Here is a 22,612-nt window from a genome sequence, read left to right as displayed (position 1 = left end):
GCTTTTTGAACTTTTGGTCTAGAGAATAAGGTCAATCACTTTCTAATGCTTGAAATTATGAGACATAAAGTCTGGCTGGTGTTAGTGGTAGCTTAGCAGTCTGAAATGTGGGCACTGAACTTAAGGGAGATTCCCATGGCCAAAGGTGGAGCAATATGGGCATCAATATAAATAGGAAATGCAACGGATTGAAACAACCAAATATGTTAGAATCTATGAGTTCATAACACTACCAAAAAATACTAATTGGGTACTTTTGCTAGGGAATCAACTTATTATTTTGAACACTAGTTAAATAAAGGAAAAGAACTGAGGATTTGTGTTGCCTTCCTTAAATTTACTATACATTAAGATAGTTAAATAGTTAATGAAGAAAATTTTAACCTATAGAACTATTGCACCTAATAAACAGAGAAGGAATGATAGAACAGATTACACTCAACTGCAGGCCCCATAATGGATACGCCATACAGTATCCACTAGCCATCCATGGTTATTGAGCACTTGAAATGGGGCTGGTCCAAAGTGAGATGTGTTCTAAGCAGTGGTGTGTGGTAAAAGTTTAAGAACTGGCTCTCTGAGTAGGGGCGCCTGGGTGGCACAGCGGTTAAAGCGTCTGCCTTCGGCTCAGGGCGTGATCCTGGCGTTACGGGATCGAGCCCCACATTAGGCTCCTCCACTATGAGCCTGTTTCTTCCTCTCCCACTCCCCCTGCTTGTGTTCCTTCTCTCGCTGGCTGTCTCTATCTCTGTCAAATAAATAAATAAAATCTTAAAAAAAAAAAAAAGAACTGGCTCTCTGAGATGGAAAAAAACCTGCTTTGTGCTATTTGCTGTGGTATAAATACTACCACCATAGCCAATTTTTAGCTACTAGTGGGATGTCATGAATGTAGAGTTGGGATGAGAGGCTCACAGTCAGCTTTCATGGGCCAGTGCAAGCAGGTTCTAACACCTACCAGCTACGAGTGGGAAAAATATACAGGACTTTGAAAAGTTGCTATGAAAATAAGAATATAAAATATCTCAATCATTTTTAGTAAGTGTTGAAATGATAATATTTTGGATATATTGAGTTAAATATATTATTAAAATTACTTTCACTTTTTAAAAATAGGGGTACTAGCACATTTAAAATTACACATGTAGCTCATACTATACTCATCTTGGGCAGTGCCCTGTGGCCGGTGATCATCACTAACTGCCAACACATTGGGTAGATAGATAACCAGTTATTATGTGACTCCTGATGCAAGTATAGAACACCACCTATGAAGCAGTCTTTTCAAAGAACCATCCCTGTAGAAGATCAATCTTTTAAGATAATCACTAGGTTAATAGGAAATACAGAAGGCAGAAGAACATGTTAAATGAGATCATAGGGCTACAGTCAGCAAAGTCCAGCATGTAGGATATAATGTAGGACCCAGTTTCTTCAATAAATATGTACATTACCAGGGAGGGAAAGAGAAATGGAGGGAGAACCTATACAGTAAAAGAGACTTAAGAAACTATCAACTGATTATAATCTGTAGACCTTACTGGGGTCTTCAAACAAACATACTGTGTGAAATTTAGAGGACAACTGGAAATTTGAACACTGACTGGATAGTTGATGATATGCAGTTTTCGTTGTTAATAGTTTAGGTGTGATAATGGCATTTTTATTATGTTTTTTAAAAATCCTTTTTTTTAAGAGATAAATACTAGAATATTTACAGATCAAATGATACCATGTCTGGAACTCCTTCAAAATAATATGCAAGAGGATAAATGAATAGGGCTATATATGAAGCAAGATTAGTCATGATTATTACTGAAGCTTATCAAGGGTAATATGTTTACTGTTATATATTTAAAATTTACCATAATCAAATTTTTAGGAATTTGTAAACTAGTTAGGTATAAATGTATTTTCATCTTTTATGTATTTTTGGGCATTGGATCTCCTAGATGCAGGAAAGTAGTTGAGTGCTTAGAAGTATAAGAATCCTTTGTCATTTATAAGGGATGTAATAGGTATCGTGTACTATTCCACTGTATTTTTTTTTTAGAACAGTAATATTATTCTTGGTAACTCTTACCAAAAGTTATTTCTGAATTCCTATTTTATATTAGTTGTCTATGTCTTATGCCATATGTCAATTTCTACTTCAAATATAACTATTTAGGTCTTATCTAACCTAATAAAGTGTAGGCTCTTAAAAAGAGAGAGAGAGAGACTGAAGAGATATGGCAATCAAATGTAATGTTTGGGTACCATTTGGATCCCAGTGCAAATTAATGAGCTATAGGGAAAAAAAGTTATGAAACAACCAGAAATTTTAACATTGACTGGATATTTGATGATGTTAAGAAAGTGTTGCTAATTGTTAAGTCTAATATTGATGTTGCTGTTATGTTAAAAATTGTCTTTCAGAGATATGCACTGAAATAATTATGGATGAAATGAAATTATGGGATTTGCTTCAAAATAATCCAGTGCCAATGGGGAGTAATAGGCAGGATTATATATGAAACCAAAGTGAGCATAAGTTGGTGATTGTTATAGCTGTGTGTGTGTGTGTATGTGTGTGTGTGTCCTAGATTGTCATAGCTAGATTAGTCCATGCTTGGGATTAATCGTACTAGTCTTTCCACTTTTGTGTATCTTTAAACTATTCCACAATAATAAGTTGATGGACTCTGGCAATAGGCTGCTTAGGTTTGAATCCTGGCAGTGCCACTTACTAAGCTTATGACCCTAAACAACTTACTCGGGGTCATCATCCTCATACATCAAATGGAAATGTCACTTGTGTCTACTTCAAAGGTTATGAAAATTTAAGTAATTAATATAAAAGAAAGGAAGGAAGTAGATGTGTAAAGGCACAGAGACTTGAGATAGTGGGAACCAATGTGATTCAAGTCCCTTCATCCAATTTCCCAAGCCCATGTTACTCTCTTTAGGTCCCATAAAACACTCCAGAATCTTCCCAATCAATTTCCCTTTTTGCTCAAACAGGTTGAGATGAGTGTCTGTCTCTTGCAGCTAAAACAGTGCCAGCTAATAGGTAAACATATACTTTCACTCTAATATCCTATGAATTTGAAGTTCATTGTGTGTGGGCTGGGAGCAGCCTGTCTTTGATTGGTGACTTTTCTGGAGTTGCTGCTTGGGGTCCAGGACAGTAGCCTCTCAGTTTGGGTAAGGTATTTGATGTTTAGCTAAGAGCTTCCTTTGTTACCTAGTTTGTTTGAGTGAGTGAGTGTTAATCTTAAGGTTAGCTTGACTGTTCTAAAATGTTATCTGTCTATCTAACTATCTTTCTATCTATCATCTGTTTTTAAATGTTTCCTTCATTCAACAAGTGTTTGTTGAGGGGCGCCTGGGTGGCTCAGTCATTAATTGTCTGCCTTCAGCTCAGGGCGTGATCCCAGAGTCCTAGGATCAAGCCCCACATCTGGCTCCATGCTCTGCTGGGAGCCTGCTTCTTCCTCTCCCACTCCCCCTGCTTGTGTTCCCTCTCTCACTGGCTGTCTCTCTCTCTGTCAAGTAAATAAATAAAATCTTAAAAGCCAAAAAAACAAAAAAACCCACATGTTTGTTGAGGGTTTTCTAGTGCTGGGTACTCTGGTAGATTTTGGAGGAGATAGCGGTGAAGAAGATCAGATGGTCTGTACTTCACACATCTGATACTTCAGGGAGGGTATGGTTTAGGAGTGCATGTGATGCACTAGCAGAAAATTTTCCTGAGCATGGGGATAGCTCCTGATCTCACCTAAACTGAAGTTCACAGGGGCAGGCAGAGCAGGGCCAGAATTAGGTTGAAATGAGTGGAGGCACTTACTTCAGGTGCAAAATTTGAGGGGCTGCCAAAGCACTTGGTAATCAAGACGAGTAATGGTTTACTGTCATTTGGGGGGAGGGAGTGCCCAAAGGTCATTTATGGATAGGATAAGTTCAGAGACAAATTTAAAAGCTTAAAATTCGAACTTCACTGCATGTCATGATCTATAATTTCATTTAAATTAAAAGATTCAAGGTGGCTTTGGTTCTTCCAGGAGTTGTATGCCTGAAATAATAGTACTTTCAAAATTCTCTAGAGCCACTTAACTTCCAGCGTATCATGATTTATTGGGGTATATGAAAAAATTGAGACCATTTTTATCTCTCTTTATTTTATCTATACATCAATTAATGTAGAGATTAGCAATATTTTATGATTTATAAATAAATATGGAACTACTTAGTAAAAATTTATTTTTACTCATAGGCATGAAAAACCAAAAAAAGTTTAGATCAAGGACCTGCAAGTAGGAGCAATCTGGCCCCCACCCCACTGTCCCCGGGAAGGACAGGGTCCCATAGCTTCAGGGTCCCCTCCAAAAAAGAAAAAATTAACAGAGATTACTGTTTTCAGCCAATGAGTTTCAAACCTTCCTTTATCACAGTGGGCTTATACAGCCCATCCCAAACCTCATTCTTCAATTGTTTACTTCTGCAAATTGAATTTTTGGTATTCACTCTGCACACAATTCTCCTTCCATCTGGGGTCTCAATGCCACTAATTAATACCATCTTCTTACTCACTTTGGAAATATGGCCAGTCATTCCAGAAACCTTCCTATCTCTCATATGCTAATGCAACCAGTCATCAAATCCTGTCTATTCTGTCTCCTAAATATTTGTTGAATCCATCCCATTCTCCCTGCCCAATGAGATATATTACCAAGTCTCACCTGTGCTGTTGTACTGACCGCATCCCCTCACCAGCCCCTGCCCCTAGCAGTCTTTCTGCATTCAAAATGATTTCCCTCCAGTTTGTTTTCTGCCAAGCAGACATAGTGATCTCTTTAAAATACAGAAATGATGTTGTCCTTCTCTGGTTTAAAACCCTTTAATGTCTACTCATCGCTCTTAGGATAAAGCCCAAAATCTTTTAAGTCCCTGCATGATCTCCCTCACTCCACCATCCCACTCTCTTTTCCATCTTCCATCCAAAGTAGTTCCTTTCCAGTTTTCAAATACTATGCTGCTTTCTGCCTTAAGTGGTAATGGTGTAATGTTGAACGTAATGGTCACTGTCTTGAATGCTCAATACCTACTTACTTGCCTGACAAACTCCTCTTTACTTTTCAGGTTCTAACTTCAGTGTCATTTGCTAAGGACCCTCCAGAGTAGCTCAGGTCCCCAACTCTCAATGTAGTCTTTCAAAGCACATATATATTAATATCTATTGCCCCATTGGCTCATAAGGTTTGAGAGAGCAGGAACAATGTCCCCAGTGCCAAACACAGCATCTGACTATTTGTTGCATTAATGAATAAACAAGTATCTTTAGTGGTGGTGAATTCCGTACCCTGCCCATTTCCCTACATGACTGACTACTTTAGGCATAAATTTTCCTTTCTCGTTTGTTTATTCATTTATTCTATAAATAATTGTTCTAGGTACCACTATCTTTCAATTAATTTGTAGTTCTTGTTTATGTTTCTCAGGATATCATTTATAACCAAGCAATTCGTAAAGGTTAAGGTTTCTACCCAAACTTGAGTGCTAGTCACTGTACTACCTACCACTTACTAAATGTGGCGATTTAAGGCAAGTTAATTAGTTACATCTATATTAGAGGGTTATCATGAGGTTTAAGTAATAGAAGGATAATAAAACAGTAAAGCTCACAGCACCTAGTTGGAGCTCCATGAATGTTCTTTTCTGTCTGGCCTCAGCGGTTAAAGAAAAAGGACTCAGTCCTTTCTCCCTCCAGGGTATAATTCTGAATCCCTTTTCCCGAAGCACTAATCAGATAGGTCTCTGGGCCGAAATTCAAAGAGATCTCTCCAGTTTTAATCCCTTATTAACTTAATGAGTAATTAAGTTTTTTGTTTGGTGAGTAAAAATTGGACCTGAGTTCTGTAATTTAGGCTATTATCTGTGTGCTTAACAAAGGAGAAAATCACAATTTTCCACGGGTCTTATCCCGTCTTTCCCACAACAATCAGATAGAAGATCAATTTGGTGGTAGGATATGGAGTTAATTCTGGAGCCTGGAAGCCCATCCATTAAGCTGTTATGCTAATGCAGGCAGGAGGTGAGGAGGGCCTGTTGGCAGGTTGAGAAAGAAAGGGGAAAGACAGGAGAAATATACTGAAGAGAGGCCTTTCCTGATGATTAACCTAGCTACTCTCTGCTTATCATTTTGCTCTAATTTTCCACGAAGCACTTATCATTATCTGATATTTTTCTTGTTTACTTCTTTATTAGTTGTCTCTTTCCACTAGAATGTAAGCGCCAAGAGATAAGGAACCATGTGTGTCCTGTTGCTATTATAGAGGTAGCGCCCAGAACAAAGCATGGCATAAAATAATACTCGGTATATATTGGTGGAATGAATAAGTTGTTACTGGAAACAAGAAGCAACTAAGTATAGTCAAAAATAGTTTCAAGGTTTAAAGCTTGACCAAGATAATAAGGTACCAATGACAAAGAAAAATGTTCTTATAGAAGGAGTAGGGAGGTTTTTGTTTCACTTTGTTTTCTTGTGGGAGGAGATGAGTCTTAATAGTTGTAGATATGTTGAGCTGAAATGATGGGAAATCCTGAAAGGTGAAAATTTCTGGCAGATGGTTATTTATACTCAGGACTCATTTTAAAATTGAGATTTAAACAAAACAAAACAATGGGGACACCTGGGTGGCTAGTCGGTTAAGCGGCTGCCTTCAGCTCAGGTCATGATCCCAGGGAAGCCTGCTTCTCCCTCTCCCTCTGCCTGCCACTCCGCCTGCTTGTGCTCTCTCTCTCTCTTCCTTTCTCTCTCTCTGTCAAATAAATAAATAAAATTAATTTTTAAAAAAGTACACTTTTTAAAAAACAAATAAATAAACAAAACAAAAAACCCTCTTCAGTTCCAGGCCCTGTCCTAGGCCATAAGCACACAAAGATGAACAACTGTCTCTTCCCTTTGGGAGCCCATAATTAACAGGAGGAAATAGGTAACCAATTATGATATAAAATAAAAGTTGCAGTGATAAGATGATAGACACAGTGAAATGGGAACACAAAGGAGGGACTATATAATTCTGCTGACATTGTAAAGTCCAGGATGTCTTCCCAGGGTGAAAAGATGAGCACTAAATTCTAGGAAAATGTAACTGGGGGGAAAGCCCGAGTTAGATAGTAGTATTCATGTACAGCACACAGTGTATGCTCAGCAAATCATTGCAGGTGATCGATGGGCAGGAAGCACGAGGTCCTGGTTCATTTAAAAAGAGAAAGTCCAGGGCGCCTGGGTGGCTTAGTTGGTTAAGTGTCTGCCATCAGCTCAGATCATGATCTCAGGGTCCTGGGATCCACTCCTATGTTGGGCTCCCTGCTCTGCAGGGAGTCTACTTCTCTCTCTGCCCCTCCCCCCACTCATTCTCTCTTTTTCTCTCTCTCAAAATAAATAAAAATCTTTATAAAAAATAAAAATAAAAAAAAAGAAAATCCATATCATTGTCTATTTTTTTTCTTCTTTTGGAGTTTCCAGATGTCTCATAAAGGGAATATATTAATCACTCCCTTCCCCATTTGTAACCAACATGTTTACCAAGATAGAGTAAAAGAAATAAAGTGGAAGAAATAAAATTGGAAAAGAAAGAGATGGAAGAGGGAGGTATATAAGACTATTAATCATAGTTGCCTCAGGATGGTGGGGTTATGTGTGATTTTTGTTTCCTTCTTCATACTCTTCTGAAATGTCAAGGTTTCTACAAGGAACTATAATTGAAACTTGAAAAATATAGTTATAGATTCCATTTACTTACTCACTAATTCGTTTAACAAATAAGTACGTGTTTAGTGCTTCTATGTGCTTAGCACTTTCCTCAGTGCTAGAATTAGAAGCTTGGAGGCTGTTTAACACAAGCCATTTGTTTTTGAGTGGTTAGAAAGACTGAGAGAGGGGCACCTGGGTGGCTCAGTCAGTTTAGTGACCAACTCTTGGTTTCAGCTGAGGTCGTGATCCCAGGGTCTTGGGATTGAGCCCACATCGGGCTCCCTGCTCAGTGGGGAGTCTGCTTCTTCCTCTCTCTCCGCCCCTACCCCGACTGGGGGGGGGGGTTCTCTCTCTCAAATAAATAAATAAATCTTAGGGAAAAAAAAAAGACTTAGGATATACGACAACCCTAGGTAGGTAGGTAGTGATGGGACTCGAACAGGGATCACGCTCCCCTGGTTCTGGACTCTCCTCCTTTTATCATCTCAACACTACGTGCAGGAAGGACGTGATTTGACCAACCGCATAATCAAACAGCAGTATGTCCCTTAGTGGATATCCCGCCACATCCCTTTGATACACTAACCTGCCATTCTGTTTTCAAAAGTTACGTTTTGTAAATACCATTTCTCTATTCTGAAACCTTCACCAGCTGCTCTTTACCTCCCGAATTAAGTTTGGACTTTTCTACCCTGACATTCAAGGCCTTTTCCAGTCTGGTTTTTGCATACTTTTTAGATATTATCTTTGATATAATATTCTGTACATTGCTCATGTACAGCAAATAACATTTATCATGTATGGTCTTCATGTTCCATGACTATTCTCAGGTTTACTCCTATTATTAAGTAATTCTCTAAACAGAGGTGTGTGGTGTGAGGGAGAGACAGCCAGTGGCCAATCAATGAACAGGACTGTACCTTAAACTATTGATCATAAAGGCTTAACTTCTGTTTGGGTCTCTGCTTAACAGGTGTATGATTGTTGCTAAATAATTTTGGCTTCTTTGAAAAGCCTATGTACATTATAGGATTATTGTTCATTTCTTCATTTATGAATTCTAATGTAATGAGTTTTTTATTATTATTACGTATTTCCTATTCACCAAGTTCTGTGTTGGGTACTGGGCATTCATCAGAACAAGATGGGCATAGTCTCTGTGATCCTGGATCTAGAGGGAAAAGACAAAAACAGCAAGTAAACTAGAAGTAAACAAAGTCACTACAAATTGTGACAAATATGAAGAAAACAAGAGAGCAATAAAAAGAAACTAGGAAAGGATGAGTATGATAATATTTTAGCCAAACAATGAGAGGGAAGTAGCTTAGCTAATGGTAGGGAATACGTTTTTTAAGTAGGACCGTATGTACAGAAACCCTGAGATGGGAAAGGCTTTGTAATATTGGAAGAACTAAAAGACGACTCTTGCCAGGAGTGAAGCGGAGAGGAGAACGGCCTGAGATTATTTTGGAGATGGGCTGGGGCGGATCTTCAGGGCCTTACAGGCCACAACAAAACATACACATATTATTCTAAGGGTTATCGGATAGCAGGAGGGTTTTAAACCAGGGAGTGACAGACATATCTGATTTAAATGGTCCTGTCAATTGTGTGGAGAATAGAATGAAGTAAAAGCCATCAATTGTAACCCAAGGCAGTGATGATGAGGGCCTAGACTAAGGAGTGGCAGTATAGGTAGAGAGAAAAAAAAGCAGACATACTTAAGACATATTTTGGAGGTAGAAGTTGCGAAGATGCTATAGAATAATGAACTGGGCAAATTTAGCAAACTGCAGAATACTGTGAATCCTTGGAGTTTTATTACCACCCCTCTGGGTCTTGTCGAACTGAGAGGGCTATGAGGAGTTCCTCGGCCGCCAGGCGGGCCTCCTGGTGTCTTCTCTTGTATGTGTACTGGATCACCTGTCCTACCCAACTAAACCTGCTCTTCTAAAAACTTTACCTTGTTCTTAAATTCGTTTATTCAAAAACTACTGAGCTCTTAGCGTTAATTAATCTAGAGGTAAAAGATTTGACTATAAATTGATCCAAAACACGATTTATATATTGTTTTCATTCAAAGATATCCTTTAAATACAAAAGAAGCTCCTTTATCAAACTATGAGCATTTTGTGCTGGCATAAGCAAAGTAGATCGATGGAGACTATTAGAACAGAATCATAATTTGCACTAATCATAATTTAAGGTTGCAGAGACTCAGTATTTTTATGTCTAACTAAGGAATGATGCATTAACTGAGTAAAGATTATTAAAAATAACCATTGCATAGAAATAGGTTAGATTTTAGAATCTTTATTTTACCAATAAAATGTAGTACAGCAGATTAATCTTAGTGAATTTCCCTATACCTTAGTAAGCCCAAATATGCTAGACAAACAACAAGTCCCCTACCTGCCAAAACAAAATGAAAAATGCTTCTTTTACTCCAGTTTAACCTCAATGTTCTTTGAGGAGGTTCTGAATTTCAAATAGATCCAGTCATTCCAGAATAATGATAAAGTCTAACCTATCTGCCTGCTTCAAGTTCTAGCCTTTGTTTAAAGTAAGTGGATTAACATTTTCATTGTTGGGATTTTCTCCAATCTAGGTTTGATAGGTTATCAGCAATTAAAAAAAAAAAAAGCCACCACCACCACAGCCCACCACAGTTTACTCCCCCCATTCTCAAAACCCCTTTCTTTCCCATAAGATCATATGACTCATTTATTTTTTTTTTAAATGCAGGCAGTGGTCTAATACCTAATACTAATCACAGTTGCAAAAGTTTTTCCTCATTGAGAAGCTTTTGATAAATGTTTGCCTAATATTATTATTTTTAAGTTCAGGTATCTCTTTAAAAGTTTTAATATGGGGAGTGTTAATGATTTCTATCTATTCTTTCCCTGTCACTTTTTCAGAGCACTTGTAGTATTAGACCAAAACAAGATTTTTTAGGGTTCATCCTTCTAAATACCCCAACAGGTGCCTTGGTGGTCTCCTTGGTGCTTCATGCCAGAAATTGTGGCTGGGACTTCTGAGCATGTCTGTTTTCCTACGTAATCTTTTTCACTGCATCGGGCCCAAAGGAGAGAGTAACCTAAGTTCTTTTAACAGGTCTATACATTTATTTGGGAATAGGAAGAGAGTTTCCATACCATGATCTGGCCTTGTCATCAAGGCACTTTCTTTCTTCCAAAGATACAGACTCTTTTTAAATTTTATTTTGACAGGCTTCGCCTTAATTCTGATGACAACAATGAATATTATGGCCTCTTGGATTGTACCTCCTTTTCTTTTTTCCCATTTCTTCACGATTTGCTCAAGTGTATGTTCTCTCTCTCCGAATTTTTCCTTAACACTGACATTTATAGCTTACATAATTTCATTGTCTCATCAATAATGGCAAATTGAAAAATAATTATGGTAGATATTGATCTATATTCTCTGATATACAAAGTAAAGTCATTTTATACATAAAATACATAAAATTATATCCCCCAAATGAGCAAAGTTTCCATTTATTCCAGTTTCCCTTCCTCCATCTCTTCTGACCAGATCTCAAGTTCACATCACCTATTAGCAGTATGGCCATTTCTTACACAAGGAAGCACATCTGCATTCTGCCAAAAACGATCTTCTAGGAATGGCAGTTCAAAACTACATCCCTGACTTTCCAAGCCTTTCCCCTCACCTGTAGCTCCAGAACCTTCACTGTCAGCATGGAAATAATGGAAATTGGGGACTTTGCAAACTGGAGAGGCAGCTAAATGCAGCGGAACTGGCCCAGAAGCAGAGTCTCAGAAATTGGGTTCTTTCTAGTCTGAGCTGGAGATTCTAAGATACTTACTTAGCTTCTCTGAGCCTCGGCTTCCCTTTCTGTTAAATAAGAATAATACTTTATAGGTTCAAAAGTGTATCAGTGTACTTTATAAAGTGATATGTTGTTGTTGCTATCATTCATTTAAAAGTAAAGGCAACAAAAAATTTTTAAAAAGTAAAGGAAAAAATTGTAAATAAATAAATAAAATTAGGAATTTAAAGAATCAAACTTTGGAGGCCCTGGTCCAAAAATGCCTTGTCCTAATCTGAATTTCCCACCTTTCTGTTGTTAAATTGCATTACATTCTTGCTCCAAAACCAAAAATGTTTAAAATAACGTACATTCCCTGTTGTGTTTTAAAAGAGCTCTGCAAATATCCAGAATTCATTAGTCATTCACAATTAGAATGTTTTAATGGGAATTTAAGACAACTACACTGAGAGCATAGGAGTTTTATTAAGGAAGAACAAAGCAATCATTAGGAAATAAGACATTTTCAAGGAATTGGATCAGGCCCAAATGGAGGGAAACACTGGGACCTTGGAGAATCACCAGCAAGGAGAGAGAAATGGAGAGAAAGGTGGCGATACCAAGACAGACCTCACATCTTCTAGAATTTTCCTCTTTATGTAAAAAATGGGAGAACGCTCTCTTTATTCCTCTGTTCTCAGTAATGCTTCTAGGACCCAGAATTCAAGCAAGTAGTATATATATAAGATCAACCAGGTTTTTGTGCACTTGCCTAGGAACTCAACCATCACAGTGTTTCTGAAAGAAAAATGTATTCCAACTTCCAAAGAGCCAACCCTCAAATGCATTTTTGGAATGCAATCTGTTTGAAAGTGAAGTAACCAGGCAGCCTGTGTAAGTTCTCTTTTGAAAGAGTTTGCAGTTAGAAACATATCAGCTTCTGTGAAAAACTGTTTTCTACTGGGGGCTGAGTCTTTTGTAGCTATCTTATGTACTTTCTGGAAGGAGATGGGCTCTCAATATATAAATGAGGCGTATAGATTAAAACATTTAGATAGATTTTAAGATTTTTAAGACAGCCATGGAATAGTTTCACCATATTCAGACATCCTGGAGATCTTTTTTTTTTTATAGCCCTGAAATCAACCATTTACTTTAGGGTATAACAGGGCTTCCTTAAATATATCCTAAGAATAATCTCATCTATAATAAATCATATCTGTGTGAAAAAAAAAGCTCTGCAAAACGTGGAATAACTGTAACCAAATCCATGGTTTATTAACCCTCTCTGGACTATGTAGAATCACTTCTACTTACAATGTAAAAATTAAAGTGGCAGGCTGGGGTGAAAAATTTCCAAAGTACAACAAGTACTTGAACTTTTTTCAATCACGATAGTTATAACTTAGAATTTCTCTACAGTAATTTTGCTCAGATAAATGATATGAATAATGAATTATTCATTACTGAATTATTCCAGCCAACTCATCCCTTTAACACGCTAGCTTATGACTGCAACCCTAGTAAAATTTGTGTTCAAGAAAAGAGCTAACTTATTTTTTTCTTTCTAAGGGTAGTCACCCATAAGTAAGGTCCAAACCAGGACACTCTTCTCCAGAAAAATGCTAAACCAGATGAGATTATCAGGACAATAGGCATAAAACAGGACGAATGTGGGAAATCATGGCTATGGTACCCAAAGCATAGCTGCGTTTTGGCTGCCCAAATTTCCCTCTCAGCACAGCATGAGCTGCGATAGGGGGGAGGTAGCATGCCTTAGTGCAAAGAACTCACTGACCCAACTGACTCAGGTTCCTGGCTAGAGAACTGACACCTCATTCACCAGCTCTTTAAAACAGGAAACTAGAGAAAGGTTTCCTTCACCTCCTTCCAACCAGTGATCAGATCTCGCTGTTTTCACTTCCTAATTCCATCCACTTCTACCCACTATCCAAGGTACTATCACTACCTTGGTTCAGGTCATCCTGTATCACCTGCATGATTGTAGCAGCTTCCTATTGGCTTTCGGTTCTACCTCCTGACCCCTCCATTCCATTCTTCACACTGATGCCTAACTGATCTTTCTCAATTGATCATTCTCGTTTGTAAAATCCTTATTGGGTCCCCATTGTCCTCAGATCAATCTTTCCCTTGTACTATAAGACTCTCCATAATTGGATACTTCTCTCCAGCTTCCCCTCTTAACCACCCCCTGTCCACTCCACCAGCACACTGTGCTTCAGCATTTTGAATTACACCCAGTTCCTGGAATGCACCTCCCATTTAACAATATTTTGCTTGAACACTTCCTCCTCCATGCTCCCCATTCTAGCCCACCCCATCCCACTCATGTGCCTGAAATTCCATCTTCATTACTTAGATCTCAGCTTAGAAAGGGCTTTCAGGAAGCCCACCTCCCCACAGGCCCCAAGTCCTTCCAATGCACTACCATCACAATAATCTCTCCTTCTCTCTTCAGAGTCCTTAATCAAACTGTGGGTTGCTTCTTTGTCTGAAATCCCATGGGACTGTGATCTCTATGAGGGCCTGCACTTCAGGTTTTCCTGGCCTTGACTTTCCAGCAATCTGTTTTGCACAACAGATCAAGAAAATCTGCTTGCTTTCATGAATGCCAGCCTGACTTTGTGCCTATTCCTAATCCCCAGCCTTCAGTCCCAATTTTTATTTTTTGCAGATCACAGTAAATAGCTAATCATACCATCTTGTCTCATTCATTTTCTCCCATGCTCTAGGCTTCTCCTTCAGTGGAAACAAATCCCATGTACCTTATGAGTGCCTGAGGGCAAACAACATATGGAAAGGAAAATTGGCTTATTGCCATAAAAAACACAAACTCAGCATATTTTTCTTTCCTCCTAAATTTAACTCAATGAAGAAAAGTGCTTATATCACCAAAGCTTCGGAGACCCCAGGGAAGTCACTGACAGCTGATTTTTCAATCTCTCCTCAAAGTACTGTAGAGGGCAAATGCCTCCAGTTTTAGGATCCGTGCATTCACAAATTGGTGAAGGTGCTTAAAAATCATAAAATACTATAGAGAGACTCATTAAGAAATGTTTATGATCCCTGTATTCTTATTTCAAATTTAAGACTGTCCTTCAAACACAAAAGGATATAGAAGCATAGCCTCCCCCTCATTTGGGAGAATACCCTGGAAGCACAAAAATTTAGCTATGTGAAAATAAACAATGAGGATAAGCTTAGAGCAAACAATATAGTGATCTTCTGGAATTCAAGTATGAAGACAGCAACATCCATCCCTGGCTAAATGCATCCACTTCTTCTGTGAGCTCTATCTCAGGTCATATCCCTTTTGAAATCTCATAGCCGGGCAATAACAAACTGGATAAAATGTTGCCATTTGGAACCAGTGTGCCCACAGTTAAAGAGAAAAAATTTTTGCCCCTTGAGCCTAATTTCAATAACCCCTTTTTTTCTGTGTATGTTTATTTAAGGTTGCTTGAGAAGGGTGCCGGGATGGTCCAAGCTTCTATGAATACATTATGGACTAGATTTGTTAGAATAAATTGATCATATTTTAGGAAACTGTTCAGTATGCCAGTATTCTTTCTGTATTATTTATGTATTTGAGAGAGAGTGAGAGAGAGAGAGAAAGAGAGAGAAGGAGTAGGGGGAGGGGCAAAGGGAGGAGCAGACTCCTTGCTGAGCAGGGAACCCAACTTGAGGCTCCATCCCAGGACTCTGGGATGGTGATCTGAGCTGAAAGCAGATGCTTAAGTGACTGAGCCACCCAGGCACCCCTCTCTTTGTATTTTGAAAGAAGTGTTTTAAAAAATATTACTGGAGTATCTGGGAAACACAATTAAGTGCTTATTTATATACAGCATAAGTTAGCACCCACTGTATCTAGTAATTTAGATAGACCGTGAGTGGCCCACCCCATCCACTTTTTTCCTGCTGTGATTAGAAGGAAATCTCATAATGTCCCATACTGAGTGATCTGGTCTTGCCTCCTTCTCCAACTCCACCTCGCTGCTTGCCCAGTATGCTGTATCCACACTGGCCTTGTTTCAGGTCCTCAAACTCATGAGAATCTTACTTGGCTGGGCCTCTGCGTGTGCTGATCTGTCTGTAATGCTATTCTCTCACCTCTTTCCTGGCTGGTTGCTTCATAGACCTTAGATCTTCACTTTCCTGGAAAAGCATTGTTTGAATATCTGCTTCCTTCTCTCCTCTTTTCCTCTAACATAGTCCCTAGTTTTTCCTTTCATAGGGCTCATCCAATTTTTGTTTATTTGTTTGTATGTTGTCTCTTTCCTGCTAGACCGTAAACACGTTGAGGACAAGAGCCATCTCTAACTTGTTCATTATTGAATCCCTAGGACATGGCCTGGCACATACCAGGCTCTCAATATGCATTTATTGAATGAAGGTATGAATACTGGTTTGGAAAAATATATATGATGTTGGCTCTGTGGATTAGGTATGGCTTTGCATGGGTTTATATTTTATTATTCTCAACATTTAGAAATGTTCATATAGCATCACTATTGAATCACACATACAAAGATAGTCAGACTACAGTAATGAATTAAAGATTATTTTAGTTTTGAGGAACACCAGTTCTCCAAGAATTGATGGCCACTGGAATAGATGTGGAAGGTTAAGAAGATTGTGCTAAATCTTGCTTATGCTAGGACATACCCTGGAAATTGTCTTTTCATTCTTTCATTCATTTTTTAGAGATCCTTGGTAAAAACATTTTCTTCCTGAGACTTTTTTAAAGCCTAAGCAGTGTAAATCTTCTCTCTTCAAAAAGTCCAGTAAATTCAAGTAGTTAGTTGGTTATAATTAATTGAGGTTTTTCATGCACCTAACAACCACTGAAGTCTAACTTTTGCTTTTCTTTACTTATGTAAAAGCCTTATTTAACGTTCTTTAACTCCCACTAGATGCCATAGAGACAAAGTTGAACTCCCCATAGTGGTCCGTGACCCAATGGGAAACATGCATAAAGTTAGTTATAATTCAGTGTAGTCCAGTGAGGGAGTTATGCTCTCAAGAACTACCTCAACCAACATGAGGGTATCAGAGACAGTTTCCTATAGGAAGTGGCACACGAACTAGAACTTGAAGGGTGCATAGAGCTAAACCACGAGAAGTGGAAAGAAAGGGCACAGCATGCACAAAGACGAGACGCACTGAAACAAGAAGTATTTCACTGTGTTCCAGGCATTATAAGCAGCTCGGTGTTCCTGGAGCATAAACTTTGGAGGAGTAGAAACTGTTGAAGCTCGAGAGGTAGCCAGGGCCAGGTGCAAGAAAGGGAGCTCGTATCGTATTAGGGCGCTTGGACTTTATACTCCAGGCCATGGGGATCCACCAGAAGGTTTCATGGGAATTGTTAATAGTTAATCTCTCTGGGAATATATCCAATGGAAGTGAAAACACTAACTCAAAAAGATATCTGCACCCCCATGTTCACAGGAGCATTATTTACAATAGCCAAGGCATGGAAACAACCTAAGTGTCTATCAATAGATGAATGGATACAGATGTTGTATCATATATATATATATATATCTATATATATGTACAGATATACAGACACACACAATGGAATATTACTCAGCCATTAAAAAAAGAGGAAATCCTACCATTTGTGACAACATGGATAAACTTTAAAAGCAGTATATACTAAGTGAAATAAGACATAGGAAGACAAATACTGTATACTCACTTATATGTTGAATCTAAAAACAAAAGAAAACTCGTAGAAAGAGATTAGCCTTGTGGTTATCAGACAAGCAGGATAGCGGGAGGAAGAGGGAATTGGAGGATGGTGGTCAAAATGTACAAACTTCCAGTGAGGAGATAAATAGATACGAGGAGGTAATGTACAACCTGTGACTATGGTAACACTGCTGTGCGATAGACAGGGAAGTGGTTAAGAGAGTAAATCCTAAGAGTTTTCTTTTCTTCTTTCTTTTTGCTGTATTTATAGGAGAAGATGAAGGTTATCTGAATGTATCGTAGTAATCGTTTCACAACGTATGTAACTCAAACCATCATGCTGTGTGCCTTAGATTTATACAGTGATGTATATCAATTATTTCTCAATAGGACTGGGGAAAAAATAGTTAATCTCCAAGAACATGTGAATTGAAAAATTTTATGTAAATTACTTTCCATTTTTACACTACTAGCAGTTGGAAGAGACATATCATGAACAAAAACTTCAAAAGATTTACAATTGGGCACTCTTAATTGTGTTTATTCCAAACACTTTCCACATCAAAATGGATGTTTAAAATGAATAAATTTGATATTGTGAAGTAGTCCATCTTTAGTCCTGATGTTTATTAAATAGAAAGATTCAAAAATCATCCAATTATTCTTGGAAAATGTGCATGAATGTGTGGTATTTGGAACTCTATTTTAGAACCCAAATGTCATAGACATCTGGACACAAAAATTATGCAAGAGAGACCTTTAGAAATGTGTTACTAATTATTGACTCTTCCCTGCAACAACACAACTGAGCCTTTGTTATACGCACTATGTGCAGTACTGCTATAGACTGTGGCTTTTTTCACATTATGGTTTATTTTCATGAGATATTTCTCATAACGAGCATCACAAAGCACTTCATGGAGTTAATAATGAAGCTAGTAAGGCTCAGAAGTAAATGAATTATGTTAGCAGTGATGAATAGACAAAACAATAGCTTAGAAAAACTTGTATAAGAAAGGAAGAGGAAGAAATATGATCAAGCTAGCTGAAGAATTAGGCAACTAGGAGAATTCAGGGCAACTAGCTATAACGGAGAAGCCACGTGCAGTTGTGAAGTCAGGAGAACTGGATTCTAGTACTGGTCATATAGCTTACCAAATATGTCTTTTCCTCTCTCTGTGCTCTAATTTATTATCCATAACATGAAAAGATGGTACTTTGTAGTGTTTAAGGTCTCCTTCTATTGTAAAATATAGTTTATAAGAGTTTAAAATACCATGAGTTCAACTACTGTTAAGTAACTACTATATGCTACTATATGCACCAGGAACAGTTCTCAGTGATAGTGTCTAAGAACCAGGCAAGATCCCGGTTCTCATAGAGCTTAAATTCTACTGTGGAGGAAAGACAAACAGAAAAAGAGCTATAAATAAGATAATCGTAGCTGGTAGCAGGAACTATGAAGAAAATAAGACAGGATCATATTCTAAAGAGGAACTGGGTGGTCTGGGGCAACATTACAGAGACAAGCAGGGAATGGCTAAAGACCTAAAGAAAGAAAAGAATCCAGATTTGTGAAATCCAAGAGCCAAGACATTCCTGATGGAAGTTACAGTGCCAAAGACCGGGGTAAGGAACAGACTAGATTTCCTTGAGAAACACAGAGAAGCCAGTGGGGTTGGAACATAGAAATAAGTGGAAGAAGGACAAGAAAAAAGGTAAACTAAGTCATGTAGATCCTGATAGGCTGTGGTAGGAAGTTTGAATTTTATTTTAAGTGCAATGGGCAGCACCAGGAGGAATTTAAGCTGGAACGTGACGTGATCTAATTTATTTAAAAACATCGCTTTGGCCACTGTGTTGGGGCTTGATTGCAGATGGCACAGGGAAAGCAAAGAAACCAATTTCAGGGGCTCTTATAAAATGCCGGATAAGAGATAATGGTAGCTTGGACTAAGATGAAGAGGGGGAGGCCTGAAACGTGCTGAATGGTGATGTATTGGTCTAAATCCTTGTATTTAAATGTCTTCAGTGTTAATGTGATACTTTAGAAGCTGGCTCAGATTAACTCATAAATTTTGTAACCTTGATTTAAATTCAATGAAAAATGAAGGAGGTCAGTGAGGATAAGAGTAATGCCAAAGAAATGTCATTTGCTCTGAAAATTTCTGTACTGAATTTGGTGCCATGCATATTTGGGGATTTTCACTCAGGTTTGCAAATAAAGAAAAATGGGGTATTTAGAAAAAGAAATCCTATATCTTTACAATAGCTTGATGACAAGAATGGATTCTAGTAGATATTGCTAATTATATTTTTTTAATATATGAATTTATTTGGTAGTCTATTTTGTGAAACATTAGAGTAGATATTTTCAAAGGGTGGTCTCCTTAGTTTGAACAATTCCTCTAAACCAATTTGGCACAATTAAACAACTGAAACTATCCTTAAAAAAATATAAAACATATCAGTGTCTTCTGCTATTTCATTACACTTGTAAAGTAATACCGAAAAATACACTGGCCAATAACCGTAGAAAATCAAGATGTGTACTCAATTCAGAGAGAACTAAGGAATAAAGGCTGTTACAATTGCCTGTTTCTTACTTAAAGATATTAGCCTTCTATATCAATATGTATAATATAAACATAGATACTTCTTAGATTTAAAAAATGTCATTTGTAGGCTGCTTACTTAAAACCTTAAAATAATTTTCCCATAGAAATAATATAACCTCCCAGGCCAGCCCATATGTTTGTTATATATAGTCAATATTATACAGTCAATTATTAGTGCATAGTACCATACCTTAAGGTTACAGGAAGTATAAGGGCCATCTTATGCAAGAGGAATATAAAGAATAAAAATATTTCCATGGTTTCTTTAGATATAGGCATAACTCTGGAAAATTATTTTGCCATACAATAATTTTGAGATTCTACTGTCTCCTTCTGTGCAACTCCCAGCCCTAAAAGTCCTGGGCTCTTAAATTCCTTGGGCATCTACTAGTTAATTGAACCCAATTTTGTATACTCCCCAAATTGCTCTTTACCCTCAGATTATCTGCCTCCTCTCCTTGCCAAAATTATTCTAGTTTTTCTTCAGTGTCATTTAAAAGTTAGGAAAGCAATCTGACTAAACAACATATTAATCTATAAATGGCTTGCCAAAGAGTAAACTTCAGAACTATGTGTACCTTAAAAATGGGTGCCTGTTAACCTGAGTGAATCCCTAACATAAGTTCAGGTAATCTGATAAAGTAAAAGGATTTTCACACAATCTGGGATAGCATATAGTAAAGGAAAAAAGAATGGAGCTACATAATTTTTCCTACTTTCTTTACTTCCAGAGTCTCAGCTTCTGTAACAGCTCCATGTCCATGTACAAATTCCTTCATGCATTTTAACCAAGTCAGTCTTTCCTACAGTTCTATGAGTGGCTAATATCCTATTTGCAGAAGAAATTGATATATCTCTACTCTTCTCAGCCCTATATCAAAGATCCATCCCCTTAGAATATACCCCGGGTGAGCTTTTCCTCCAAGCAGAGCTAAGTACCAATCCGTCAATTATCTAAGAGTCAGCTTTTCACCTCCACTCAAATAGTTCTTGAAATCTTTTGTGTTTTCTATAAAGTTTTCCTTGGCTGGTCAGAGAACACTAATTGCATATATGGTGCGCCTCTGTCTGGAACTGAGAACACTTCTGTCTATGCCTCTTATTTGGTGAGACAGGGTAGAAAAGAGTTCCAGACCAATTTTTGTGCTAGTGCTGTCACTAAGCTTAAGCAAGTCATTTCCCATTTTGCGTGTCTGTTTCCTCAAATAACTGGAAGAGGGACGTGTGTGTATAGGGGGTTGTAAGGGATGTATAATACCCACTCATCTTCTCTACCAAATGGATGTCCAGATCAAGTGAGATGATTTATCTGAAAACTCTTTGAGGGGTGCCTGGGTGGCTCAGTCGTTAAGCGTCTGCCTTCGGCTCAGGGAGTGATCCTGGCGTTCTGGGATCGAGCCCCACATCAGGCTCCTCCCCTGGAAGCCTGCTTCTTCCTCTCCCACTCCCCCTGCTTGTGTTCCCTCTCTTGCTGGCTGTCTCTATTTCTGTCAAATGAATAAATAAAATCTTTAAAAAAAAAAGAAAAGAAAAAAGAAAACTCTTTGAATAAATAGAAAGCACTGTATTTTAAAAAGACAGCTATTTGTTGGGCTCACGCTATGTCCAGGCACTGTGCCCAGTACTTATCTGTGCTTCATATCATTTAATCAACAAACAAGAAGGTATTCATAACCCCATTTTACAGAGGAGGAAATGGAGGCTTGGATTGGTTCAATGCCAAAAGTCCAAAGGATGTGGTCAGCCCTCTAGTCATATGGCACATCGAGGGGAGAGCCGGACCAGGAGCCCAGGCCCGTCCGGCTCCAACGCCTGGCTCTTCACCTGGATTATACTGCCAGCCATTCCACACATGGAAGTCAGACCTAGCTGCCTCCTCTCTTCTTATGAGCCATACATACACTTACCCCTAAAACAGGCATCCTAAATCCAATCTGCTAATTTTATAGTGACTTATTCTACTTATTTTGCTGTTCATGTGTTACATGTCAATGTACTCTGTAAAATCCATAAACTTCTTTAAGGCCCATTTCCTCTCATGTTCTTTATTTTGTTTCTAACACAGATGTATAAGCAACCTTTCCAAGTATTTTATGATGAGGAGGAGGAAGAATCAAGAATCTAGGGTTGGGGGAGGGTGAATGAATCTATTGAAAAGGGTCCACAAAACAAATGCTCCTCACGGGAGCAGCCGAGAGTGTTCATATTTTCTAAGTGGCCAGCTATAGTATAGTTAAGCACCAAAATATGCTAATATTGTGTAAAGATAATTTTAAAAGTTGTGTGTGGGTAGTGAGTTGTGAGTCATATATTGAAAGAGGCTTAGCTTTTTTTTTGTATTATATAAATAATTGGAATCACATTTCAGAAAACTGCCCAAAATAGAGCAACCAGGATTAAAACCTTTTAAAAAAAATACATTGAATAATTTCTTTTTTTCTCAGAAGTTGACATTGGTTTATATCTATATAGTAGAACAAAACTAAGTATTTTTTATCTCTGTTATACAGGTGTGAAACATAATGCAGAAAATGCACAAGTTATGCCTTTCAAGGCCGTGAATAATTGTGGCCAATCTTGGGCAAGAAGTCAGGCATCCCAAGAGTGGAATTAAAAAAAAAAAAAAAAAAAGTCAGCTCCTGAGCTACACAGAGAATACCTGTACACACACTTTCTTCTGAGCCTCTGTGACCACGGAAAACCACGGGGGAGATGATGTGAACAGAGAGCCTCTCTTTCTAGCCTCTGGCA

At 38.0% G+C, this 22,612-nt stretch overlaps 1 long non-coding RNA gene across 1 annotated transcript in view; it reads left to right on the top strand.

The window, feature by feature from the left end:
• Positions 1-22,612, top strand: part of LOC113253016 (uncharacterized) — a 106,469-nt gene that overhangs the window by 19,563 nt on the left and 64,294 nt on the right. Inside the window, exon 4 of the long non-coding RNA XR_008957733.1 lies at positions 1-22,612. This exon is cut by the window's left edge and continues 8,142 nt beyond it. This is a non-coding gene — a long non-coding RNA (uncharacterized LOC113253016).

Source organism: Ursus arctos, unplaced genomic scaffold, assembly GCF_023065955.2.
Source record: "Ursus arctos isolate Adak ecotype North America unplaced genomic scaffold, UrsArc2.0 scaffold_6, whole genome shotgun sequence".
Classification (NCBI taxonomy): domain Eukaryota; kingdom Metazoa; phylum Chordata; class Mammalia; order Carnivora; family Ursidae; genus Ursus; species Ursus arctos.
The sequence above is the reverse complement of the archived record's forward strand: the minus strand, read 5'-3'. Positions and strand labels throughout refer to the sequence as shown.